At 44.1% G+C, this 16459-nt stretch overlaps 1 long non-coding RNA gene across 1 annotated transcript; it reads left to right on the forward strand.

The window, feature by feature from the left end:
• The first annotated feature begins 12593 nt into the window (after positions 1–12593).
• Positions 12594–16071, forward strand: LOC306666497. The gene is made up of 3 exons (XR_013765318.1): positions 12594–12735; positions 13821–13971; positions 15431–16071. It is a non-coding gene; the product is annotated as an uncharacterized lncRNA (long non-coding RNA).
• The last annotated feature ends 388 nt before the right edge of the window (positions 16072–16459 follow it).

Raw genomic sequence — 16459 nt, forward strand, 5'->3', positions numbered from 1 at the left:
AGCACTACATTCCCTGCCTGAAAGCCTCAGCAAGATTGCATGGGAAGGGGGATTTGATTTCCTGCTTGAGAGAAGAGAGGTGCTGGGGCAGGCACTGACAAAGATTTGGACAGTGGAAAAGTACCAGGCCTGGACTAGGAGTTCACACAGATGTTAGATTCTGGTGGCCTCGGATGTCACTTTGTTTGTAGATTAAGAGCCTTGGGAATTTTTTTTTTTTTTTTTTTTTTTTTTAACGCAGGGAAATGAGTAAATCAAATAGTAACATAGGTCCCTTTCAGTGAGACATTCACTCTTTTAGTACAAATACAGCATTTGTAAAATGGAAGGATTTGCTCTTCTCAGCCCCTCCAATGGTTTCACTGTGCTACCTCTTAACCCACTAACGCGATGCTTCCAGATGTTACGCCAACATTAGCTTTAACCACTGCACAGTTGGTTAAATGTTAACTGATGGTGTAAGGTTTCTGCTCATTTGACCCTAAATGAAACTTTAGAGGTAAAAACACTCTCAGCCAGGATGCAGGCCCTTGTGCCATGTAATCCAACCTTCATTCCATGTTTAAACAGAATCAACTAAAATGTGACTATTATTTATAGAACTGTGAAAGTGAATTAAAATACATTTTGTTTTGTTCAACTTTCAGACTAATTCCTGGTTTTATGATTGTAAAATAATTTCAGTAGTGTTCCCCTTGATTGGGTTAATTTATTATGGATCCCAAAGGATGAATCTGCGATTCGACTTGTTTAACACATTAAAGAGGTATCATTTGATTCATAGTCTGATTTAGTTTTCAGTAGCTAATATGGATAAACATTTTACAAGCAAGGGAAATAACTGGTCATATCCAAGATATTTAATCAAATTCCATTATCTTTCACTAAAATTTAACTTAGAAACCATGAACCAAAAAGAGAACTGACATTTATGGAGTCCCTATGAAGTATCAGGCCCTTTGGTTATTTAGTGCATGACATCTCTTGAGTTAATAATTATCCCCATTCTTCAGTTGAGGAAGCTGGGCTCAGAGGGTTAACTAAGTAACATGACTCCTGACCACAGCTGGTAAATGCTGGGGACAGGATTCAAAACACATTTTCAAAGTACTAAATGTCTCAAGGCACATGGCTGGCCCTCCTGTAAGTTAAATTTAGATGCCCAGGAACTATGTCTTTTAATGACTGAAATAGTTGTCATCCTTGAATCTTTCTTCTTTTCCTTGGTCCTTGTGATGCTGAATCTTTTCAACCATTAAGGTCTTATATCTGCTAGTGCTAATAATGTTACATGATTAAAAGATAGCTGTGCTGGGTATTAAAAAAAAAAAAAGGTCTCTCCTAACAAACTATGAAATACTGAGCAAGTAACAGTCTATTTGAAAGTTGAACTAAGTGATCTTGGAGGTTGTTTGAAGTTTTAAAATTCTGATTGTGAATGAAATGTCTTCATTGAGATCAGCAAATTAACTTCGTTTTAGTTTAGTCTCTGTACATAAGATAACACTATATATAAGTTGGGGGTCATGTAAATGGTAATAAGAAATGTACTTAAAAACCCGTAGTTATCCAATTTTGAACTCCTTATTGATTTTTTTTTAAATCATATTTAAGGATCTTTGTTTCCCTTGAGCATTACAATACCTTTGGTTGAAATCTTAAATTTTTTAGATTTCCAAAGGATTAAAATCAAACTTTGATTTTTTTTAACAAATTGCAACCAAATAAAAAGTAGAAAACTAAAAACCTCTTAATGGAGAATCATACTACAAGTAGAACATAGGTTTCTTGTAGGTAATAGAGTCCAGGCCTTATTTCTTTCTCTCTTCTTAAAATTCTTTCTTTACAGTAGTTCACTTTCAGGGACTTGACATATTGCTCAGTGGTAGAGCACTTGCCTAGCATGTGTGAGGTTCTAGGTTCAATCCCCAGTATGGTACTGGGGAAATTATATAGTACACTTCGATAATTACACATTTGAATAAATTAATAAAAAAAAAGATAGGAACACATAGGCATATTTGGGGTCTTTGAAGAGCAAAGTTTCTAAAAATCTAAGTTTCCTTTGCCTTTAGTGATAAGGAAAAATAAGGGGACTGGCAAGGGCTTGGTGTTTGATTCCATGCATTCAGTTTTTGTTAAGGTAATTCAGTGTATTTTTGTTCTTTTGTCTTTTGTTGGTTTTGTACTAGGAATTGAACCCAGGGGTACTATGCCACTGAGCTACCTACCCAGAACTTTTTGTTTTTTATTTCAAGACAAGGACCCACTAAGTTGCTCAGGCCCTTGCTAAGTTGTTTGGACTGGCCTTGATCTTGTGATCCTCCTGCCTCAGCCTCCTAAGTAGCTGGAATTACAAGTGTGCACCACCACACCCAGTGATTCAGAGGTTCTTAAGAAGCATTTTGGAGCCAGGTGCAGAAGTACACACCTGTAATCCCAGCAAATGGGAGGTGGAGGCAGGAGGATTGCAAGTTTGAGGCCACCCTGGGCAACTTAGTGAGACCACATCTCAAAAAACAATGCGGGCAGGAGATGCAGCCCAGTAGTGAAGTGCCCCTAGGTTCCATCCCCAGTAAAACACACACACACACACATTTTTAAAAAAGAAAGAATAAGAAAAAATGTAGTATTATTTTGAAGTATGAGAGACTTCTTTCTCAGCAAGAAGCATACAATTTGAGGCAACTGGTCCAAAGCATCCATAGTTCCCTGAGTTTGTATCAGACCAGAAATAAGTATTTCTTATTTTAACATTAAAGGGGCTTTTATAGTAATGATATTTTCTTCAAATTACTTTCACTTATTACTATTTGTGTGTATTATTAAAAACAATTCACAGCCCTGATAGTCAACTAGTTCAGCCTTGTCAGCTTGTACATTCTGAAAGATCTCCATAGCACTCAGTGAACAGTCACTGTGCTGAGCCACACTTCCCAGCCCTTCTTCCACAGCCCTGGGACTGTCCCCATGACCCTGCAGCCAGAGACATGACTCCTGGCACCCTGTTCCCTCCAGGGCTAGCAGACACTCTGATCCTACCAAGTGTGAAAAACTTTTTCACTGTCATCATTATTTGCATCAGCCTCTTTACATACTTAGAAAATTATTTTATTTCACATCATGTCCATTAAACCTGGGTTTACTATTTTTACTAATTGCAATAAAAATGGATAGTCCTTTGCTTAAAATACGTACAGACTCTTTGGACATATATCCAAGTTTAGAAAAAGGTTAGTGAAAATCATGTTTATCCTGTTACAATGAAATATAAAATCCTTTATTGTTAACCCCCCCCCCCAAATAATAAAAGAACAGGTTGTTGCCAGAGCTGAAAGATGATTAACTATCCCTTGATAAACTTTGTTTTTCTCACCGGAGTGTCTCTACTATTCTCTCTCACCAGCCCTAGATGGCTGGCCACTCTTGTTTCTTTGCTGAGCTGTGCAAGTAAACAGCATTTACTTGTTCCTACTCATTCGAAGCCAATCTGTTAAACTGTTACCATTACATATTACAGATCTTCAAGAGTCACCAACTTGATAACTTCATAATTAATCAGACTGTGTTATTCTGAATATCCATTGGTAGTAAATATTGTTTTTAGGCGGAAATAAAGTGTAGCATGGTAAAATGACAAATGCTTTTTGTCCAACAGCTCCAGAATATGTGCCCTGTATTTAGAATGTGAGCCTGGGATTAAGTCTTAGGGACAAACTGCAAGCTAAAATTGCACAGGGGATGGGGCTTTGCCTAGGGAGGCAGGGGTTCTCTGTCGAGGCAAAGGATCAGAGGAGCCAGCCGACACTGAGAAGGGACTAAGAAAATAAACTCTTAAATTGTGAACCCAGGAAAGAGAAAAAGGACGTGGAACACGGAGTTTAAAGACAGTCTCGTCGCTCTACCGCCAGCCGATGTGCAGTGGTAAGCCATGGGGCGGCGGGGGCGGCAGGCCTGTTCTGCGCCAGGCCCCCACCTCCGTGGTCGGCCAGCCAGACTCGACTTTCTCCTCCTCCTCAGCTGAGCGGGTTTCAACATTAGCTGGTCCCATGCCTGATCTCGTGAAGGCACACTTGCACTTGATCAGACAGCCTACCGGGTCCTGTCCCTGTGAGTGGGGGCAGGGAGCAAATACTAATAAGACAGCAAGAGGCAGGCTGTGCCTGTGTCAGGGCCACTCGGCAGTGAGACTGCTGCAGGCTAGAGGCCTTGCATGTCTGGGCTCAGACAACTGGCTTGGGCCCTTTTAATAAGTGCTTCCCTCTGCCTGTGAAAATAGGAGATAATAATCCCTTAGCCCACAACATAGCCATCTTCCAGAGCTGCAGAACTGCTTCTCCCAGATGACGCGGGTAGATTGTCCTTGAGCCCCTAGCAGTGAGGCAAAATCCTAAAGTATTCCTCCCAAGGCGCGTGCAGCCACGCACGTGTCCAGCCAAGGAGGTCTGGGGCTCAGACAGTGGACCTGCTACTTGCCAGAAGCCACTTAAACTATCTGTGCCTCTCTCTTCTCACCTGTAAAATGAGATGATGCAGCACAAGGATGTTAGAATTACAGAAGTGCAGGAAACTGAAAGGCCTGGAACACACAATAAGCTTACAATAATCAGTATCATTTTAAAAACTGAAAAGAACCTGACTTGGATAGAGTGCATATTTATCAATGCACATGTGTTTTAGAATGTGTGTAAATACCTCTATGTACCTTGAAATTTTATCCACACAGCTCGAAAGTATTCTGTCATCATTTTTCTGCTGCTTCCTATTGCACAAACCATTTCCTGTTCCCAGGACTGCTGACACTAGGAAGTAAAAGGACAAACAACCTGATGAAAGGGAGGCTGGATCCCAGGCAGGCTGTTGTGAGCAGCAACACCAGTGCTTCTGAAGCTGGCCAAGGCCTCATGTTCTCTAAAACCCAGTTCTCAGCTGCTGGGCTGGAGAAACAGCTGTGGAGTAGCAGGAGAAGAGAAGAGGCTGCCTCCCTCCAGCCCCTGCCCCAGAAGCAACTTCCCTGTCAGCACAGAGCTTAGAAGAAGACATCTTCTGGATGGTTCAGAAGCTGGTGGACAGATGCCACCCTCCAAAGTGTGCTGTGGCTCCACGTGACACCTGGGTGGGTGCCTCGGTGATGCTCCAGCACCGAGGGCTGTGAGCGGACCAGAGTTTAACGTGTGGGGTCCAGTTCCCAGTCAGGGCTAAAGTAGGCCAGGTTCAGTTCAAGGGCTCTGTCAGGTCCCTGTCCCAGGGTGCCACAGCCGAGGGCAGAGGAGTGACAGTGCAATAGGGTGAGCACCCTGCCTGCACACTCGGCCAAACCAGGCTTCCTCCTCACCTCCCCACACCTTCCACTAGCAACAGCAATGAGGCCACTTTTTTTATTTATTTATTTTTTTTTAATCAGATAGCATGGGGAAAATAGCCCTTGTTTTGAGGAACTTAAAAATCTGAGAATGGAGCAGAAGGAGAGATAAATGTACATACAGTCACAAGTGGCTTGTGCAAGTTCGAGTCATTAGATCACCTCTGAAGCAACTAGATGACAGGGACCCCCTCCAGGCTCCCAGGCCTTCCCTGAAGGGTGCTTCATCCCTCTGAGTAAAACCCCTGCAAGTTTCAGCTCAGCAAGACAAGATTCCTAGGACAGTGACCTCCGCGGCCCTGCATCTGCCACCACCACCCAGCCCCAAGGTCAGGCAAGTGGCCTCCAAAAAATTTACCCATGAAGCCAAAATTTTCCCCCAGTGATTTTCAAGGTGTCCAAGTGATTTTCGGAGTATCATTTCAAAATGATGGCTGGAATACACATCAATCATGATGGCTGAAAGGAAAAATCAGCTTTCCAATGCATAGTCCTGAGTCTTAGTTAGGAGGCTGGTTCACAGGGAGTCACTTACCTGGTGTAACAGAATTTACCTTTGCATCACGGGTTTCCTTGTCCACCAAGAGGCCACACTGTGAGTAGATACCTGGGGACATGATTCAGTCTGCTGTAACTGAATCCCTGAGGTTATAGGGGACTCAGTAAGAACTTTCCTCCCAAGATCTATTTTTACAAAAATGACTTATTGTAACTGTGTACAATGATTATGCGATAAGTAAGGGTAATGCAGAAAGCCAAGTGGCCTGTTTTCATACCAGATTTCCCCACGGCAAGGCCTTCCTCATATAACTGAGCTGGAATTCACTTGGTGAGTGACACAAGTCCGAACTCAGCACCAAGCTCTGCTTGGAGATTCCCCTTCCCAAGGTCAGCAGCTCCTCTGGACCTTCTCCCATTCCTTCTGCCATCACCTGGGTCTGGGGTCCTTTCCTGTCAGTCTCACATCCTCTCCATGCAGATTCAGAGGGGCCATGAGTTACTTTAATCACAAAATGCATTGGTATGAGGTGGTAGGATTTCTTATTTATAAAGTCTACATATGAGCACTATGATGCATGCATTCATCATTTTAGTCTTGATGTCTGTCATTGCATGTCCTAGATGTGAGCCTTTGCTAGCTTCTTAATATACCTTTTTTAGAAATAGCCCACATGACATTGATCATTATTTACCATCCGTTGGACGTTGTCCCCTGCAGTCTCAACTTTGTCTTTCTAGCATTTGTGAGGCCATTCTAGAATGCAAAGGAGATAAAGGGAGGTGACCTAAGGAAGAAGGACAAATTGCCCCCCGAGAAATCTCTTCTGCTGGGAAGCGAACCTAAAAGAGTCTTGTTTTTCAAGTTCTAAATAGGGAGCTACCTCTTCTTATCTACCAGGTCAAGGTTTAGCTCTTCCTTCCCTCAGCCACATCACAGTCTATGGCTCTGGTCCGCACCTGTATCTTCTGTTCAAGTTGATTCAAAGCAGCTCGAGAGAGCTTTATGATTCGGTGCCCTGTTTGAAATTATTTGCAAGATCTGGATTGTTGAAGAAAAGGTACTGGTTTTTGAATGATGTCAACTCTTGGAAAATATCAGAAAGCATTCCAAATAAAAGGTCCTTGGGTTTGTTATTTATTTTTAATTGGAATTGAATTAAATTACTGGCCAAATGCACAGATCTAAAAAACTGCTGTCATTCATTTTATCTTTTCCCTCTTCGAGAGTCCAGCGGAGACCTTGGATTTAGGGAGAAAATCTTTGTGCAATTTAAACCTCAGTTGGTTCTACCTGGGTCTGATCTGCCCAGCAGCTTCCAAGGCCCAGCAGTTCCACCCAAACAGTTCAGGAACCAGTGTTCACCCTTGGCAACGACAAGCCTCATGGATTACTGCCATCGAGTGTCTGTGATCCCCAAATTCCTCCAAGATTTGCAAAGCTTGTAGTATTTTCTTCCTAATTTAATTTAAGCTGCACTTGTTTTGAAAGGTTGATGCCTGGCTTCCACTGAATGCAAACACGAATTTCCATATTACACGGATCTGTCTTGGGCTGAGAGTCAAGGTATGGAGAGAAACACACGGAACCCCTGCTTCCAGGGCGCTCTCTGCCATCCGCCTTACCGCGGCCCTCCCTCTGGGGCCAGCCCCGCATGGAGGCAAGCCACTTCTCTCCCCCGCTCCCATGGCGCCTCTCACGCCTCTTCTCCCTTGGGCCACTGCAGGGAGGGCACTGCTTCCCCATCTCTCCTTATCCCTGCTGCCTCCAAAACAAACAGAGTAGAAAAAAGGACAAAGGAGTTTCAGTTACAGAAAGGTCAGAAAGTTTTAAAAATTATCAACATGGGGAAAATTACAAGGTTGCTAAAGAAGCTCAAGAAACCCAGGTCCATACTTCCAGCCTGACCTCTACCTTCATGGGAGGCTGGGGTCGGCCACTCAGAGCATCTCCAAACATCCCTTTAATCTGTGGTAGCTGGAGGTCCCCGGCGCTTTCTGTGTCCCTGGTCTGTGTCTAGCATGTGGAGAGTCTAGGCCCCATCCCTGCCCTGTGACAGAAACCCTCTTCTTCCCTCAAAGGCTTTTCCCCTAGGCATTAGGCTGCTGTTCTGACCTTGCTGCCTGTCCCCCCTGACTGCACCTCCCAGGAGTCTTACACATGCCTCCTCTGCCCCTCTACCCTTATTTGGAGCAGGGGCTGGTTGCTATACTCTTTGTCATTGAATTTAGGTTGACCCAGCATGGTAATAGGGTATGATGACCAAAACTAGCTCAGCAATGTGAATGGAGATACCAGTAATACCCACTTTAACCTGTTTCGGTGAGGGTGAGATGCCCCTCAAGGGCATGTGTCCAGTGCAACCATTGCTCAGTGAGTCCTGGCTCTGTTATCATTCTTGTCAGCGTCCGGACACTTCTCCTCAACTGCCTCCTCTCCTCACGTGCAGTGTGGGCATGGGGTCACAGGTGAGTAACTGTGCCTCTGGCCAGTCTGCAGAGCGGTGAAGGGGCAAGGACCAAGACTCACATGGCCACAGGCTGCCCTTTCATGGGAATGTGCTTGGGATCTTTAAGAACTTTTAACGGGATTCTGCCTGAGGACGAGAACAGGAGAAGGCTCTGCAGAGAAAGCTGCAGAAAGAGCTGCCAGGAGCTGAACAGGAAAAGGCCAGAAGGGAATAGTCTCAGGGCAAATGGAGAGAAGGCAGTCCTGCTAGGAAGAGAGCTGGCCCCGACTCTCTGGATGACACCTGGCTGACCTACCAATGACCCGAGAGAAATAAACGGATCTAATCTCCTTAGGCCATTGCACTCCGTAGAAAAAGTCGATCTGGAGCCTGCCTCTGGCAGCCCTGTCTCTGCTCCGAAGCTCCCCCTCCAGATGAGCCTCCTCAGAGACGCAGTACTGTGCGTAAGCTGAGGCACACGCTGGGCAACAGTACTGACCAGTTGTATTGTAATATTGTGTAGGTGCAAATATGTAGCAACAAATCCCATTATGCAAAATCATAATGTACCAATAAAAAGGACAAGGAGTGTTAGGTGTCTCCCAAAAGCTCATTTGTGAGACAATGCAAGAAGTCTTAGAGGTGAAATGATTGGATTATGAGAGCTTTAACCCAATCAGCGAATTAATCCCCTGATAGGGATTAAATGAGTGGTAAATGAAGGTGGGTAGGGTGTGACCAGAGGAGGCGGGTCCTGGAGAAATGCCTTTGGGCTTATATTTTGTTCTTGTTGAACTGAGTGTCTGTCTGTCTCTCCTTCCTGGCGTGATATCCTGAGCCATTTTCCTCCACCACATACTTCTGTCATGATGTTCTGTCTTGCCTTGAGGAATGGAGTCAGCCATTTATGGACGGAGACCTCTGAAACCAAAATAAACTTTTCCTCCTTGAAATTGTTCTCGTCAGGTCTTTCGCCACAGCAGCAAAAGGCTGACTAAAACAATGAGCATGTTAGTAATACGACTTGTACTGGCTGGGTGTTTTCTATGTGCCTGTCACTACCTAGGCCTTTACAAACATCATCTCATTTGATGTTCCTAACAGCAACCCTGTGTGGTCATCTTGTACCAAACCTGGCCACAGCAATTTCTAGTCCTGCAACCTGGAGCAAATAAGTAACCTCTCTGTGCCTGTGTTTCTTCATCCTCCCGTGAGGATGCTCATCATGCCTCCCAGGTTGTTGAGAAGATGCTATGAATTAATAGATGTGAACAGTCACAGTGAGAACTCTGCAACTTCTACACTGTGCAGTTACAAGGGTCACTCGTTTCCCACCACTTGCAGAATAGTGGTGACTGAGGAAGCAAAGACTGATAGCGGTTTACCAGAATTCATTGTCTCCTTGCTGGGCACACAATTAATCCACATTTCCCATCTCCCTTGAAGTTTGGTGTGACCAAGTGCTTGAGTTCCAGCACATTGAACATGAGCTAAAATAATGATTAAACAAATAATTGAAAATTAGCTGAGAGGATGTGTACCTCTTCCAGACCTGGCCCATGAAATTCTCCTCCTGTCCTCCACCATCACTTCCTGTTCTATTCAGGTCAGCTGGAATAGAGACATGTCGAAGATGTGGGTCCCACAGTGAGTGCATGGAGAAAGATCATCCTTCAGGACTTCCCCTTGCACAGTTCTATTGCCTAAGTCAGAAACAACCTTCCATCATCCTTTGAACTAGCATGCATTTGGCTAGCAGCCTAGCCAACCTTACTAATACAACCAATGTACACTGAGCTCCATGCAGGACCAATCTTGCAGGAGAGTGTGGGGGATCCAGTTGTTGTGTATATAGCATGTTCCCATCCTCTTCTGCCTCTCCTCTCTGCAGGAAGGAAAACCTGCACCACCAAATCAGCAGGCTGTCCACAGTGGGCTGCTGCACCGCGGCCACAGCAGTTGGTTCCCTCTTGGCCACCTCACCCAAGGCAGGCGAATCATTCCTTGCAACAAGACCAATCGAAGCTGTCTGGAGAGAAAGGATCTCTCATTTTTGGTGAGTTTCTGGCTATGGAAATGAAAAGGAATCCAGGCAAAGAGTGTACCAAAGAAAGAAGCCAATGCAGAGAAAAGCAAAGTTGACAAGGAAGCTTATTTCTAGTGACACTGTTTGAACTCTTACATTCGTTACTGTTTGATTCACATTGCCTGATAACCTTGGCCTATGAATCTCCTTTTTTGTTTAGCTGATCAGAGCTGGTTTTTGCAGTACTTAAGGTTACCAATTTACCAGCTTTGCCCATTACCCCTGGCTTCCTTGAGCCTCAGGCACCACCCACCTTCCCAACACCCCAGAGCCATCCCGATGATCCCACCATCACATTACATAACATATCAAAATTCCTTAAACAATCAGTGACAGCACAGGCCTGACCTCCACTGAGGGTGGACTGTTGTCATTTACAGTGGTCTCCGCTGCTAATACTCATTCTTAGGAAGGGAACCCTGCTATGTATGCTGGAACACAGATCTGCAGAACAAACCTCACAGAACAGCTCACATTTCAGGCTGGGGTTTGGCTTAGGGGTAGAACACTTGCACACATACCTGAGGCCCTGCGTTCAATCCCCAGTATGATCCCTCCAAAAAAAAAAAAAAAGTGTTTCCCAGAGAACCACCACATTTCTTTTTATAGTACTGTACTTTAAGCCTTGCTGAGGATTTCTTAAAGTAAGTGGTGAATTTGGGGAGCTGGATATTTTTGCAAATTTCTTTCATAATGTTTCTTTGTAATAGAATTTGACCAATAATGCTTTGATATGTTTTTCATTTAAAGCAATATAGTTGCCAGAGATTTACAAAATGGGAAATAACAATGTCAACTACTTTTTTTATAATTATACAGACTCTTCTCCCAGCCTCACTTCAGTCTTTTGATCACATAAGTATTTCTCCCAATATTTGGTGCAATAATTTTATAAGATCCCACCACTTGTTTTGTATTACCAGGCTTTTATTTTCAAATCCCAATGTGTATAAACCAATCGCTTTTCAAAATGGAGAATTTTAAAAGCTGCTTGACTCATCGCTGTCATTTTTCTTTCATTTGGTGAAAGTCAGCCTGACCATTTGACATCCAGGCTTTCTTTTGTTATATTTATTTCCGGGCTTTGAGTTCATCATCCCAGAGGAATAGTTCTGGGGGGAAGAAAAGACTTTAGCTTCATCTTGTCCCTTGAACTTTATCTTCCTTCTCTCCCCCTTGCTCTGCATACCTCAGCCCTTCCAAAATCAAGTACCAGGAGTCCCAGCTCCATAGGAAAGTCTTTTTAAAAAGATTTCCATTCTGAGGCAAGGGAAAGTCGGCAGTCACTGTAAAGAGCTCCTGCTGAGGAACATACGTTCTGTGAATATAGACAGTGATGGTCACACAACATTGTGGATGTAGCTAACGCTTCTGAATTGTGCACACCCAAAATGGCAATTTTCATGTATATTTTGTCACAATAACAGCAAATTTATTACTGCCTCCTGTCTCGTATGTTTGTGTAAATTATTAGTTATAGATGCATCACTTGTATGGATGGCAGCAAACAAGAAAAATGAAGAAGTCAATCAAATAGAAAGAGCAAAGCGATTTCGTTACTTGGAAAGTGCAGGACAGAACAAAGCACACACACTCTTTGCCAACTGTCTGTAAAACCGGCTCTGTTCGCTCATGCGCAGAGAAAAGCAGGCCCCGGACGGTGTGGGCAGGAGCCCGAGGAACGGCCCCCCAGGGTCGCGGGCCTGTGTTTCCCGCACCTTTCATCCTTTGTGCCCCTCCGCGATTCCCATGCAGATGAACGCGCCAGCTCCTCGCTGAACCCTCCAATTTCAGCCCCGCTCGGAAGGCGGGGCGCCCTGCATATTCATGAGGCGTTTCCCGGGAGTCGGCGCCGCCGGCCCGAGCGACGGTCAGGAATGCGTGCCTGCGCCCCCGGAGCCGAGGGGACGCGCGCTCTGTGCGCTCGGCGCGGCGCCCGGCGGTTCCCGGGAAGGAGGAGAGGGCGCGGAGGGGAGGGGGACAAGCGGTGCCGCGGCCGCCAGGGCAGAGCCGAGCTCGTGCTCCAAATGCAAGCCGCGCGCAGGCGGTGGGGACGCGCCACGGCCGGGGAAAGGAAGGACAGCTGGACCTGGGAATAAGTAGTTGACGAGGAAACAGTGCCGACCGGCATTTCCTTCCTACCGCCCCTGCCGTGTCGCGAGTCGGCCGCGAGGCCCCGCCGGACTTTCTGACGCCCGCGTGCGACGCCCTTTCGCTGTCTCGGAGGCACGGTTTTCACTAGGCTGGCCAATCCCACCCTAAAGAGAATTCTCCCTGAGTGTGTTTGCAGGACATGCTATCTAGTTATGGCTGAGAGTGTAAATCGTCTTTAATTATAGGTAAGCGTTATGATATTTTAATAGATAGAATAATGTATTAGCACACTGGGACTGAAATGCAGACATTTTAATGGCCCTAATATCACACTGCCAGAAACAGTCATCTTTCCAACCTTTAATCATCTCCCTGGCCTCCCCTCCCCGTCCCTTCTCAAGTGGGCAGCGTCTGCCCAGCAGCCTGCCTGGGTCCTGTTTAGGAGGGGACGCAGGGCCTCTGTCAGTACCCATATTTGCAGACCTAAAGGGTGTGTTGACAAGTGTGATTCTTCTCTGTTTTCTTATTCAAATGTTACCCCTCCCCTGGTATTTATTTTCATATGTAGGTCTTACTATACAAAGAGATTAAAGTTTTATTTGTTTCTTTAAAAAAATCATTCAGGAGTCAGTTAATAGCCCGCTCTCTTTGGCTGCCTCCGACCCACCACCGCCTGGCTGCTGCTCCCGCGAAGGGAGGCACAGCTGGAAATACTCCCCAGCCCCCTCAGACACACGGAAGACTGCCCTACACATTTTTGTGACAAACTGAAAACTGGTTGCTGTTCGTTAATACCTCTTTCAAGTTAGAGTAAAATGTAGAATGTTCTTTTCTATTTTCCAGCATCCCCCCACCCACAAATTCCCGCTTACTTGATTTTAACTTATTTGAATACTAACTGAATAGCATCTATTTACGTGACAATTATTTTAATCCAAGCATTACATATTCTTAGCTTACAGGTACCGTATTTTTAAATCCTGTTCATCAGTAAAAACTGAGACAAAAGATCACACAGAAATTTTTAACTGTGTGACAGACTTTTCTCAGTCAGCATTATTTCATAGTCATTTATTACTTACTTGTCCACATGAATAGGCACTTAGTATATCTAAGTTTAAAGAGGACTACAGCGAGGTCCTTCAAAGAAAAGAGTAATGGAAGTGTTAAAAAAATTTTTTTCCCAATTCCTCCTTAGGGGAAAAAACGCGCTGCTTGGAAGCTGTTTCACAAGGGCATTTTGTAGAAACAGCGGAAATTAAACTTAGCCATCATTTGATGCACAAATGAATACAGGTCCATGAACCTACCTGTTACCTATTGATGGTAGGTCTATCGCACACCTGCTAGAGACCCCGCTGGAAGCATGGTACGATGCATGAAGGAGCCAGCCACAGCCATCCCAGGCCTGCCACTGGACAGGAGCCCCTAGAGCAGTCCTCTGGCTGTCCACAGGGGAGGCCAGGATACACATGAGGAAGGTAAGGATCCCCAAGAAAGCTTTCTCTTGACTAAAAATATATTGCTCACCAGTGGACTGTACTTCCTGAAATTCCTGTTAGTTACAGACTTTAACAAATACACTTATCTTCTGGGAAGATGTCACTATCAAGGTTCACCTCCAATTGAAGTAGTGCATTGGAGTAGCCTAAGTGGGAAGGGGAGTCCAGACTGTAACACACCAACAGAGGAGAAGGCCAGGCCCTCGCAGCAGAGCCCTGCGGTGGAACACAGAGTGGGGTTCTCCCAAGGCCCAGGCACGGCCGCGTGGGGAAAGCACATGGGAGGTCTGGGGACAGAACCAGCTGAGGACAAATGGTAAAGAAGCTTTACCAGGAATATAAAGCAAATATGAAACTTGGTTGTCACCTGTGAACTTGAACTCTGTGTTAATCATATTATCCACACGAATGAGGTAAGGAAACAGACGTTCTCAAACACTAGGACAGTGCTAACAGTTGACAGAGGAGTTCTACAAGGCAATATGGTACCAGACACCAAAAAGCTTAGGATTTGTGTGTTCTTTTGGGCTGTGCTTTCACGTCTCAGAATTTATGTTGTATAAAATATCATAAATGAGAGCTATAGTATTTCAAATGTGAAAAATTAAATGAAAAAATTATTTCATTGGGTTTATTTTATTGTTGGCTTAGCTAGCATTCCTATAATAAACATGAAGTGATTATGTAATAAGAAATCAGTTGCCCAGCACAGTGGCACATGCCTGTAATCTGGAGGCTGAGGCAGAAGGATCCCGAGTTCAAAGCCAGTCTCAGCAAGTGTGAGGTGCTAAGCAACTCAGTGAGACCCTGTCTCTAAATAAAATACAAAATAGGTTCAGTGGTCGAGTGCCCCTGAGTTCAATCCCCAGCACACCCCCCAAAAAAAAATCAGTAACAAAAGTTGTTAAAAGAACTCTGTCCACTGTTGTTGAGGTGTCTTGATGTCTGTCAATTGAGAACGTCCCTCCGGTACCACAGAAGTGCTTCGGGAGAGCCCATGCACAAATACTCTTAAGGCAGCGCCTCTCCTGACATCAAAACAAATCATGAAATACAGTAGGATGAATGGGACATCACTCTCCTATGTTCACTTGTGAATACACGACCAGTGGAACTCCACGTCATGTACAACCTCAAGAATAGGATCCTAATTAAAATAAGGTGTACTCCATGTATGTATGTCAAAATACACTCTGCTGTCATGTATATCTAAAAAGAACAAATACATTTTTAAAAATCATGAAAAATTTCAGCAGCACAATCATGCTTTGAGTACTATACACAGAATTTGAAACTTTTAATAAATTCAAATATGAATTTCTGAAAACAGTATAATAATTCTCATTTGTTTCTTTAAAAAATACAAGCAAATGCATGTGAAACATAAATTACACATTTCCACTCTCTAAACTTCTCTTCCACTTTCTCTCTTTTCTAGTGCAACTGCATTACCATGGAGTTTCTTGCAAACAGAAAAGCATTGCAGAACGACACCTTTCCTCAAACCAAAGCTGATCCCAATTCGTGTTAAAGCAGCAAAGTACAAGTAAACATATCTATAATGAGTCTTAACTCAGAACTGAAATTAAAAATAACATTTTTGTACTGCCTTTTTTCTCACAAAGTTTTATCTCATGGAATGATTTTTGTTTCTCAAATGTGTTTAGAATATTTGACCCCTGAAACCTTCACCTAACTCATTGCAAGGTTTTACAACACTGTCCATTTTGAAATGTTTCCACATGCTTCTCAAACCTGCAGGGTGGGCAGCCTAGCCCCCAGCTGTTTCCCAGCCAATTCTGGGTGGAATTGGCTGCCACTCACAGTGATATTTGTCCAACCCCAAACTGCTTTTGCCCTGGATGGTGACACATGTTTCACAGCTGAGCCTACAACCACATTGAATCTAAAAGTTTACAGGCTAAATTCCAAATTCCAAACTACCCTGACCTGTCTCCCTCTATTCTCTGACTACATGTACATGCACAAACTTGTCTGAAAAGAGTTGGTTTGTAAATAGTGGAGAAACTGTCCCAGAGTTATCCCCACAATGAAATAATCCCTTTACTTTGTGCACAAGACAACATTTTCTTTTAAAATTTTTTTGATGAGTCAACTTAATTTAATTTCATGGTTTGTTTTTATTGGATAATCACTGAGTTATCTGCATAGTTGAATCTCAAATATGAATTTTCATCATCTAAGGAAGAACTTGCATTGAATAATGTTTTAAGTTCCAACCATCTCACTGTGATGGATATTTAAGCCTGTGGTTAAATGCAGCTAACTTCCTAACTGCTTCAGGTTTGAAAGCCTGCTGGAGTGCCTCTTGGCCTGAGGCCATCAGAACCTGGGCTTCTGGGTTCCCTTCCCCTACAGTCTGGGCCAGTCCGCTTTAGACGTCTTGTGTGTTGAACTTCCTAAACCAGAAACAAAAACGCTACGTGAAAGCCAGTGATCCGACCGA

This window comes from Sciurus vulgaris, assembly GCF_902686455.1.
Source record: "Sciurus vulgaris genome assembly, chromosome: 7".
Classification (NCBI taxonomy): domain Eukaryota; kingdom Metazoa; phylum Chordata; class Mammalia; order Rodentia; family Sciuridae; genus Sciurus; species Sciurus vulgaris.